The following is an 11621-nucleotide window of genomic DNA, read 5'->3' on the forward strand; positions in this document are numbered from 1 at the left end:
TTATGCTTTTTAACTCAATTTGACAACATGACACAGGCAGACTTTGTGCACATGTACTACTAAAATGTGGTTTAATTATTGTCTCTCCTACACAAATTACAGTGAAACAGCAAAATGTACTTTTCTATCAAATCAGTTAAATTGTGTTTTATATTTGTTATGTGGATTTTTTTTTCTTGGGCTATAAAGACCAACAGGGCTGGGGAATTATATTTAATTGATTAGTAAAAGTGCCAAATAACTGAACAAAAACAGTAATGCAAAATTAAATCCATGGAGATTTAATTTCTTTAACTTAGTTACTGTTTAAGGACATCTGTAACTCACATCAAAGGGCTTCAGCTATTTCAGTATTGGCAGGGTGTTTGGAAAAGCTGACACTTAAGATATTATGTATCCCACTCCCGACCCCCGAGAGGCGTGGTCAGACGGTGCTTCCCTTAAATATAGTTGAGTGTTTGTGCTTAAGTTTGTTTTCAAAGACTTCAGATGAAGGTAATGTAAAATTATTAAACTGCTCTTTAATTTAATGTATAAATACAAGTTGTGATCAGCATGTGAAGACATTGCTTTCATTGATACATAAACAAAGCTGTGAGGCCATTTAAATTTGCTATGAGAAATCTTAGGTGTTGAAATGACCATCAAGATATATGCCTGTGCTGATTTAGCTGTTCTAATATTTCAGTGCTGCGAAGAGGCTTCACTCATCGCTGTAGTCAAACTGCACTTTCATAACTGAATATCCCCTGAGCGGGCTCTGAGCCATCTGATCTGCTGGTAAGTTCATCTCTTTTTTACACGTTCTCCCTCTTTTCCCTGTTCTGTAAATGCTTTTTTCAATTTTTTTTGTTATTTGTCCACTCTATAAAGATCATATGTTTTCTACGGAAGAGGATTAGGGCCACTCAAAAAAAAAAAAAAAAAAAAAAAGTCTACTCAATTCTGACTTTTTTCTCAGAATTCTGAGATTAAAGTCAGAATTGAGTAGACTTTTTTTTTTTTTTTTGAGTGGCCCTAATCCTCTTCCATAGTTTTCTATTCTTAGCCATATATAAATAAGATTATTTTAGGAGTAGAACAGTGTCAGGACTTTTACAAGCTGCAAAACAACGGAACAAACCACAAATCATATAAGTGAAAGATAACTACTGCCTACAATTGCCCCCTTTATATTTACTTGAACCTCGATTTTATTACTAAAAAGTAATATCATGATTTAGTAATTATTACTTATTTTGTCACATTATTTGTCACATATATAAGTTTGCCTCGCTGTAAGAAAGGCATCTTTAACACTCCCTACATCCACCACTCACAGCAATATTTTCAAGTTTAAATGTTTCTTTGTGTGTGTTTTTATTTAAAGCAAGTCATTCAGCTAAGTGCAAGCCTTTCTTTAGCGAAAATATGGTTTTTGTATCGCAGTTTCACAACAATTAGATTTAGTTGATACAATAGCAGCAGAGTTGGTTCTTCAACAAAAAAAAAAAATTATGCCATGGACGACCCCTTCCTTCTGTCACTGGCATGTATAACCAAACACAACCTCCCTCTACTGCCATACCTCCTAAAAAATTAAATTCAGCTAAAAAGTAATTTTGTTTATGATGGGGGAGATTTTTAGAACATTGACATGCTTTGCTTTTGAATGATGTAGTGCAGATTTGACCTGCCTTTTTATTTAGTTTTTTAACTTTTCACACAGCAACACATTAAAACTGCCCTTTATTGCCATGATTCCAAGACAGAAGACCCAGTATTCAAACCAGGGTTAGGTTTTGAAGTGAGATGAACGATTTAGATGATTTATTTCTCAGACTGGCAAAATAGGGAGAGGCAGGCTCAGTGGTCGGAATAACAGTCCAAAGTCAAAATCTGGGTAGTCAAAAAAGTGCAGGATAATCCAGAACAGAATCCAAGTGCAGAGTCGGGATACAGATCCAAGTACGGTACACAACCATGCAGGGTAAGACAGACAGGGGTTTGGCAAGCTCAAAAAATCCAAAAACATAACCAGGTCAAGCAAAACAGCTTCAGGGGTCAGGCTGGCTCAGAATCGGGAGGCACTCAGGTTTGCATCGACAGGTCAATCAGAAAGGAGAAAGGCTGAAACAAAACTCACCATTGGCTCTTAAATGATCTGGCAGAGTGCAGGCGACAGAGTCAGGTATAGGTAGGGTAGTGAGCAGGTGAATGGAGTGAAACTAATTACCAGAATGGGTGGAGCTGATCAGGGGAAGGGAAGTGACTGGAGGTGGAACTGAGCTGACTGAATAAGTGGCAGATGAAAACAGGTTAAACTAAAACAGAACACAAGCTATAATAGAAACCAAACAAGAAAGAACCCAAAACAGAAACTGAACTAAGGCAGAAACTCAAACTATGCCATTTCTGGGCTTTGCAAATTGAACAAAGGTCCAATTGTTTCTGGCACAACTTTGCCAACTTCCAAGGTCCATGAAGAGGGTCAACAAACTGGTAAGATGAAAAATTCTGCAACACTTGAAGTATTAGGAGCAAACTTTATTTAGCAGACCAACGCGTTTTAGCTTTTGGCCATATGGTCAATGACCCTGAAGAAGGCCACAAGCTGAAATGAGTTTGTCTGCTAATAAAGTTTGCTCCTAATACTTCAAGCATTGCTGATGTTTTTCCTCTTACCAAATTTAATAAAGGTAGCACAAATTTGACAATGTGTTGTAAATAATCAATATTAACAGCACAATAATCAAATTAGTCTAGCCAGTGGAATAAGTATGATTTTTAACTGGAGATGGTCAAATGAAAATCAGGCTCCTCAGAAAACCCACTGAAATAGGTATTTAACTTAGCACCAGATTGCAATATATGACTTTGAATCCAATCTTAGTTTCCTTAGCCACTCATATTGTCCAGAAAAATTTTCTTACCATTTTTAAAGTGATCACCACAGGGGACGCCACGTCCCACTGACAGCACATAAAAAAACTATTGCTTCTGTATTGAAAGCACTGATTACCAGATCATTAGCGTATCATCTCCTTCCCCAAAAAAAGCAGGGGTTTTGACAGTTTTGATGTGTTCAAACTGACTATAGTCCAGGAAACTTTAAAATGGCCTAGCAAAATCCACACCTCAATCTAGAAATGTTTTGTTAAACTGAAAAATGTAATTAATATTCAGACCTTTACCGAACCAAATTGTACAGGCTGCTAACATCCTCATGATTCTCCCTCACATTTAAAATGTCTTTAAGCAAAATAAAATTAAATGAAGTAAGGGATATGCCTGTTTGAATTGCATAACTTACCAGTTTAAGGCAACAATATATATATATATATTTTGGCTGTGAACAATTATTAATTAGCACTAAATGTAGTTAGTAAGTGAGTAAGACAGATACATTTAAAAAAAAATACTACATGTTGCTTGCTAATTGAATGCACAATTTGTCACAATCTCCAGGTCGTTGACTATTTTTAGGGTCCTGGGGATCATGGTGGTCTGTTCTTGTTTTGAGATTTTTAGTATGGTTTATTATCTAACCCAGTTAAATATCATCTGATGTAAGCCTGTTTGCTGTTGCAATGACCTGGATAAGTGAAAATTTGTGCAGGCACCCAACCCAGTCTTACTTAAAACCTTTAATGGGCCTAATAGCCAGGTTGGTTCACAGGGGGAAACAGAGTATTGTCACAATTTGGATCTTCAATATGATTCAATCACACATTTTATTTGGCCTATGTATTTACATTGTCTTGTAACCAGCTGGCTATCAGGGTTCCTCAACGAAAAAATAACATGTCTGCCGTTTCCTGTACTTTATGTGGAAACATACAACATTTAAAGATAATAAGTGCAGTTATATGCATTATTATGACATTTCTAATGAGAAATTGCTACACATATTTTAATAATAATCTTTCAGGGAAGGTAGACAATCTTTCAGTCATTAGTTTTAGCGAAGATTTTTGTGCATTCTCAGAAAGACGTGACACAGTTACGTTTTCTACCATTGCTATAATGGTTGCTATGGTGGTTGCTAAGGATGCAGGGTTCCATATCACCAACTGGCGCTGAGATTCCGGTACATTGAAAAAAAAAAAAAAACATTTAAGGACAACATCTGCAGTTATATGCATTTTTAGAACATCACTTACCAAAGTATGCATAATATATTTATAATAATCATTCAAAGTAAGTAGACATTTTTTTATTTAATGGTTTTGCCGAAGATTTCAGTGTCATGTGTTCTACCACGTGTAGGCTGGAGCCAAAGTTGGCTTGCGTTCCATTTAGTCTGTGTTCATACCCCACATTTACATAGGGAAATTCAACATTTAAATGCAGGATCTGCAATTCTTTACATTTTGATGACATTTCTAGCAAATGCATTCATGATATTTTAATAATATCTGTTCAGGGAGTGTAGACAATATGTTTCAGTAGTTCCCCTAACCCTTTTGTTAAGGCAGTTTCAATGGAGGCTACTTTCTGTTTTTTTTCCCCCTTCTTAACGTAAAGAAAAATCACTTCAAATCATCAGGAATTTTAATAAACACACATCCATAACACAAAGTGCGTTGATTTGGTGGGGGGTAAATAATTCAGTATTTACAGGTTATTTTGAAATATACATAGTACAAGTTTAGAAGTTAAATAGTATTTATTTTCTTTCCTTTACATGCCATTACAATAGCCCAACGTGTAAAATTAGTTATCCTCTATTTACCGCAATTGCCTCCATAGGCTCCATTAGTCAGTTTGTGAGAAGGGTTCTGTATATAGACCTGAAAATCATTTAATATATCCAAAATGAAGCTAATACTTGGGTCAAAACTTACATGGTGCTGCTTTAAGCTATTCTTCAACTAAAATACTAAATAAAATTAAAAGAATAGGCAAACCCAATAAATTACGTAAGAAAAAATTAAAACATAATAAAACTGAAGATAGTAACCAATAAATGCTGCAGCACAACAGTTAAGTGTCATTATGATTAAGAGCAATGGTTTGTTTTACAGAATATCATATGAGGTCAAATTAGGTTTAAGGAAATGAAAAGCAACTCACTGAACTGGTTTGTGTTGATGCAACCAGGTCACATGTCAAAGCTAAAGGGAATGTAACATTTAATTTCAATAAAATCAGGTAGGATTAGTACATACTCTAAGTATGCAGAGCTGATATTTAAACGCTGTCTCTTCCGAGGGAAGTAGAAGAAACAGATAGTTTTACCTGTTCCTTTATTGTGCTTAAGGACACTATATTCTGAAGAATCCGTAATTACTTCAGAATCTTTACCACAAGAAGAATCAAGAAGCTTTACTGTCACTATGTTATGCCATAATGAAAGTTTTAATGAGGTAGACACCAGTTTTATTGAAGATGGAGTCCACAGAATCAAGCTGATCATGCATGTGTGTCTCCTATTCAGTCCTTCAGATCTGTCTGAAAAGAAAAAGAACTCAGTTCAGCTGATATTTTTAGAATACTATCTAACACCTTGACAGTGGTGAGCTATGTTTGTAGCTACAGCTGTCCTGGAGCAGACTGACAGAAGTGAGGCTGCACAGTACCACATGTTGGTGCTAAATCTCTTTGCACAACATGTGAATAATTTAATTGCAATAAATTTTTAATTGTGAATGATGTACATGTCTCTCAGTTCTTCCTTAGCAGGACATCTATTCTGACATAAATCATAGTATACAACTCCTAAAACAATCCATGATTTTTGTCTTTTTCCTGTAATCGCATGAAATATTTATTTATTTATTTTCAAAACTAAGCAGTCTAAAACTATGGAAGCATATTGCTGTCACTTGAAAAAATAAAATGTTCCTACTTATAGTATAAATGTGATAATCATATTGTAAAAACATGATAATTATATTGTATAAACGTGATATTATATTGTATAAACCTGATAATTATATTGTATAAACGTGATAACTATATTGTATAAACATGATAATCATATTGTAAAAACATGATAATAATATTGTATAAACGTGATATTATATTGTATAAACATGATGTTATATTGTAGAAACGTGATAATTATATTGTAGAAACGTGATAAATATACTGTGTAAAAGTGATAACTATATTGTAGAAATGTGGTAACTTTATCCAGATGGTGGCGCTAGTATGCTTTTAGTCTGACTCATTTAAGACGAAGAAGAAGCATGTGCGTCATCTACTTGGGAAGTAAAATGGCAAATTTACAGGAATTGATCAAGTTTTACTTTATGCTCGGTATCCACCTTATTTTCAAAGGAAATACGGAGACAGCGAGTTGATGGTTTTTTGTGCGAGACTTATAGACGGTCACTTCCTGTCACTGGCTGGCTAGCTGAAAAACTATTCATGCAGCTACTTCGTACCAAATTACTCGTCATTATGACTTTGTGGAAGACTGAGATTGTGTGTACGGTTAGAGGCTGTCATAATAACTGGTGTAAAAGAAAGGTTTACGTGGAGCATGAGTGTTTTAATCATCGACCGTGTACAAGAGCTGCGGATGCGAGATGCCCTGTTTCCTTCACCCCCAGTCGAAGAATGAGGAATCCCTTCGCCTGTGGTTAAAAGCTTTACATTTAAAGAAACCACCGAAACAATGGTATGTTTGTTCTTTTAATTTCGTGGACAAAAGACCGATAGAAGACCACACGATGCAAGAAAAGTGGCTGGGCTACAAAGTTCCATTAAAAACCCCAAGAAGACGTCAAGAGGAGAGCACACAGGTAAGCTAAGTGATGCTTACTTTAGCTAACTTTAACTTTAGTTCCTTAGTTTGTGTCTATCTTGATAAAACATATGCTTTCACATGAAGACAGCCGTCTTTTAGCTTTGTTTTCTCTGTAAATTATTATCTGAATATTTTTCACCCCTGCTGGTAGGCCTATTGGGTTCCATTTGTAAAGTTATACAATGAAAGATTTTACAGCAAAATATATTTAGCCTGTCAAAAGAGATAAAAGGCAGGGTTCATTATTCATATTTTTGTTATTCATAAATTTATAAATAAGTCACAGTTCCAAGTTAAATATTTTAATAAGCTTAATATTTAGCTCCAAAGTAAATGTTTAGTTTGTAAACTAAACATTTCATTTGGAGTTAAATATTTAATTTAAAAACTAAATGCTTGGTTTGCATCTTAATGCATGGTTTGCAATCAAAACATTTAGCTGTGTAATTAAATTGTTTGGATCTGTGACATTTACAAATGTATAACATGGTGAAAATCTGACTTTAAAAATAAAAACCCAATTTTTTCCTCTTATGACCTTAAAGAACCCAAAATATTGCTGTTATATCTTGACTGTGTAACCTTACAAATGACCTCCCAGGTACTAACTAGCACAGGCTGTTTGTAAAACTGGAAGGAATGTGTGATGTGAATATTTGAATGAGTATGAGTAATGATGCCGGTGGTTCTCTGTTAGCTTGGTGTTAATGTAGTTTTAAGTAGTCTTGATATGTTTTATGCTGTTTACTAAACTGATTGTGGTATTATGCAGTCTTGTGTTTGACAGATGACAGCCACTGTAATGCAGAGGCTGACCGGACCGCTCCATAATCAGAGTCACCTATGAAGAAAGATGCTAACACTACAGGTACCGATGGATCACACCTAGGAGAAAAGAAGAAGAATGCATGTGGTTAGGAAAACACTGGCTTCCTGGAGTATCTTTGTTTTGGTGATGAAGTGACGGCAGACAGAGGCTTTACCATCGGAGAGCTGCTGTTTGAGAGGAGATTTAACCTTGTTCTACCAGCATTCACCCATAAAAGGAGAGCAGTTGTCTGATGAGGATGTTACTGCCACAAGGAGGATAGCAAATGTCCACATACATGTGGAAAGTTTTATCAGAAGGCTCAGAATTTTGACAATAATCTCCCAGACTGTAACTATCAAGTTGGTAAATAAAATGGAGAAAATATGTCAAATCTGTGCAGCCCCTGCAAACATGCAAGAGGAGATTATCCACGCAGATGCTGATTGAGCAGGGAAGTTTACATGTCAAAAAGATCCTGATTAGTTATATCCTACTGTAAATCAGTGAAATTATAATACACAACAATGTGTTTTGAATCTCTGCTTTTAAATATTTCTTTGTGTAGCACCTTGAGGTTTTACATTTTGGAATTATTCCAAAAAAAAGTAAAAAAACAATAACGAAAATGAAAATGAATGAATGAAAAGTAATTTTGGAATTACTTTTCATTTTTAATAAGCATTGTATATCCTTATTTTTTAGACTATTTGAATGTTTACATATACAAACTTTGTGTCCTACTAAAATGTGTATTATTAAAGTTTGCAATCTATTTCACTTGCTAATGTAATTTGCATTTATTCATATTTTTGAAGAAGTGGATGTTGTCCTAAGCAATGTAGTACATTTCACTTATGGCACATTTGTAGGCCGTTTAATTCTTGTGGTGCATGAAACATCCATTATTCAGCCTTTTGGGGATGGCACTGCTCATCTGTTCAGGAAAATCCAGTCAGACATTTGGCCACAGCAAACTGCACCTTTTAACAAAGTTAAAGGAACAGTTATTTTTTAATTTATATTACAGTACCTTGCTGTCATAATATTTAGATAAAATATCAATAGTTTATAGTGACAACTATAAACCGTCCATATTTTTCTACTTACCTTCCTGAAGTACTTAGCCAACTTGCCATTCAAGATTAGATTGTTGTGAATTAGAATGGTGTGCTTACGGAAAGGAAGAGGTAGTGTGTTAACAGAATATTACCTAAACTTGAATGACCTTAAGCAGCATCAATGAACAGATCAAACTTTTGTTTATCTTGAAAAGCTGCACAAATGCTTTAAAGCCAATGTTTTCATTAGCTCTTAAAAATTGATACCCTAACAAAAAAACTAGAAATAAAGTTACAGCTTCATTCTAAAGCTAACTTACTTTTTAACGTGACAAGCTTGCATCAAGAGCTTTGACTAGTTTAGTTTATCTGCAACGTATATGTAGGCTAAATGTCAGGCTAAAGTAGGCACACACAAAACAAAAGAACTAGCTTCATGCTTTTTGTACTAATTTATAACCATCCATCCATTTTCCTACACGCTTATCCCTGTTGGGATGACGATGGGTGCTGGTGCCTATCTCCAGCTGTCAATGGGCAAGAGGCAGGGTACACCTGGACAGGTAATATATGTGAAATATGAGTGGCTGGCAAATACATTACGCATTCTTCCATGCGTGAGAGTCACTCCTCTGGTACGCCGCGGTTCGGCAGGAATCGCAGCAATGGGCTGTCCTTTTTAGCCATCCTCTCCATTTCAAGCAAAAATGTATTAGTAACGCTAACTTCTTCTTCAGTTTATTATTTCTCCTCCTCTTCGTGTTAAATGAGTCAGACTAAAAGCATACTAGCACCACCATCTAGATAAAGTTATTATGTTTATACAATATAATTATCACGTTTATACAATATACTATCACGTTTATACAATATACGTTTATACAATATACTATCACGTTTATACAATATACGTTTATACAATATACTATCACATTTATACAATATAATCATCACATTTATACAATATAATATCACGTTTATACAATATAATTTCACGTTTATACAATATAATTATCACGTTTGTACAATATAAGTAGGAAAATTTTATTTTTTCAAGTGACAGCAATACACTTCCGTACAAAACAAATTATTGCTGTAATTTCAATTTTTTAGTAAGCCATGTGACTTGTTATCTCAAGCTTTCGACAAGCGTAATACAGGTTTATCCTCAGTGTGCACATGTGATGTCACTCACAAAGGTCCAGTGAATGCTCAGACACATGAACAATTAGGGGGAACATTGAAAAGCTGTTTCTCTAATATTTATACACATTCTCTAAAAACGTGTCTCATATTCTTAGAATTCTTAACACAATTTTCAAAACCCTTCAGTTGTCCTGCAAAATCAAATTTAAATTTCAAAACAATATAACTTCCTCTGAGACAGCTCTTTTGTTTGTAAATGACACAAACATGCAAAGAATAAACAATTATAAGAATAATGTGAACAATGATGAGGTCAGTGTAAAACACTATGAAGAATGACCCACATAATGTTTTTATACACGTAAACTCAGAACGCACAAAATAGTATATTTTATGTACTTTATATTATATTTTATTTTTCCCATCTATTGGGATCTGGCTCACCAGCAATGTTTTCCCTGGTCAAGCAGCAGGGGAAATATCACTTTGCATGGCTAATCCAGCCAGTCGTCCTCCTCCACTTATTGTTACTCGTCTGGCTCTACATATGTGATTGCTAAATGTAAAACTGTATGACAGGTGTTTGTCCATGTGATAAGTCGTGTGCAAATTAAGGCATTTACTTTTAGAGCTTTGAGTGACAGTGGATTCCTTGTGAAAGCAGGACATTTTCCTCATGAAAATTGTGCTAAATGCATGAGTATTGTGTGTAGTGTTGTGACAAAAGTGTGTTTTAGAACTACATCTATAGAGGAGAGCTGGAATTGTGTTTGTGGTTCTGTAATGATTTGAAACCAAGGATCCAGAATTCACCCAGACAAGATCAGATGTTCTTAAGAAAACAGTTTATTGAGGTGAAAAAAGCTGAAAGTTGAAACTGAATCAGAGTCCGATCAGGACAGCTTGAATGATCTTACTCATGGGACTGGCAAGTGCTTGGTGGTCGAAAAACAGGCTCAGTCTCAGTACTATGATAAGAGAGTCAAGCAGGATGATCAGGTGGCATAACCAGAGTCCGAAATCCGAAAGCAGGTCAAGAGTATGAGCCAGGTGATCAGAAATCCAGAGATAGCCCAAAGCAGAATTCGTAGGTAGAGTCAGAGGACAGAAACAGGTTAGAAATCTAGACAGCACAATAATCAAGTGCCAAGATCAGAACAGGTTCAGCAGAACAGGTTCAAGGGATTGGTGCACGTTGTGGTCATTGTACCTCCAGAACCAGTTTTTGTGTGTTAACAATAGAGAAAACTGTAATTGTTTTTGTACAAAATGAGCAAATAAATGTAATTTCTTAATATACCAAATGTTTTTCTTGCTGTGTTTCAGGTAGACACCGGCTACACGTTTTTGAGTGCGCATAAGCCAAAAACATATTTAAGAATGGGAAACGTACCATCAGAAGCAAACATGGGGGACAGCCTGAGGTGCTGTAAGTGTTATAGAGTCTTGCCTCCATGTTGGTCCTTTGATAATTTAAGAAAAGATGTCATACATGGTCAACATGTGCATGTGTTCAATGGAGGGGAATACTACAGACCAGTCGGTTATAATGACCTATATCAGTGCCCAGATTGCTTTTATAAGCCAATCAGAGATGCAGAACGTAGAAGAGAAGAGGAAGAGAAAAGACGGAGAGAGGAAGAAAGAAGGAGAGAGGAAGAGAGGAGAAGACAAGAAGAACGTAGGAAAGAGGAGGAAAGAAAAAGGAGGGAGGAAGAGAGGAGAAGAGAAGAGCATAGGAGAGAAGAGGAAAGAAAATGGAAAGAGGAAGAGAGACGAAAAGAAGAGGAGCGAAAGAGAAGAGAGGAGGAGAGAAGGAGAGAGGAGGAGCAACAAAGAACAGAGGAAGAGAGAAAAAAGAGAGAGGAGG

General features: G+C 35.5%; 1 long non-coding RNA gene across 1 annotated transcript; it reads left to right on the forward strand.

Moving 5' to 3' along the window:
• The first annotated feature begins 417 nt into the window (after positions 1-417).
• Positions 418-11420, forward strand: LOC118563343. The gene is made up of 3 exons (XR_004931157.1): positions 418-495; positions 689-780; positions 11078-11420. It is a non-coding gene; the product is annotated as an uncharacterized LOC118563343 (long non-coding RNA).
• Positions 11421-11621: the final 201 nt, after the last annotated feature.

This window comes from Fundulus heteroclitus, chromosome 6 (assembly GCF_011125445.2).
Source record: "Fundulus heteroclitus isolate FHET01 chromosome 6, MU-UCD_Fhet_4.1, whole genome shotgun sequence".
Taxonomy (NCBI): Eukaryota; Metazoa; Chordata; class Actinopteri; order Cyprinodontiformes; family Fundulidae; genus Fundulus; species Fundulus heteroclitus.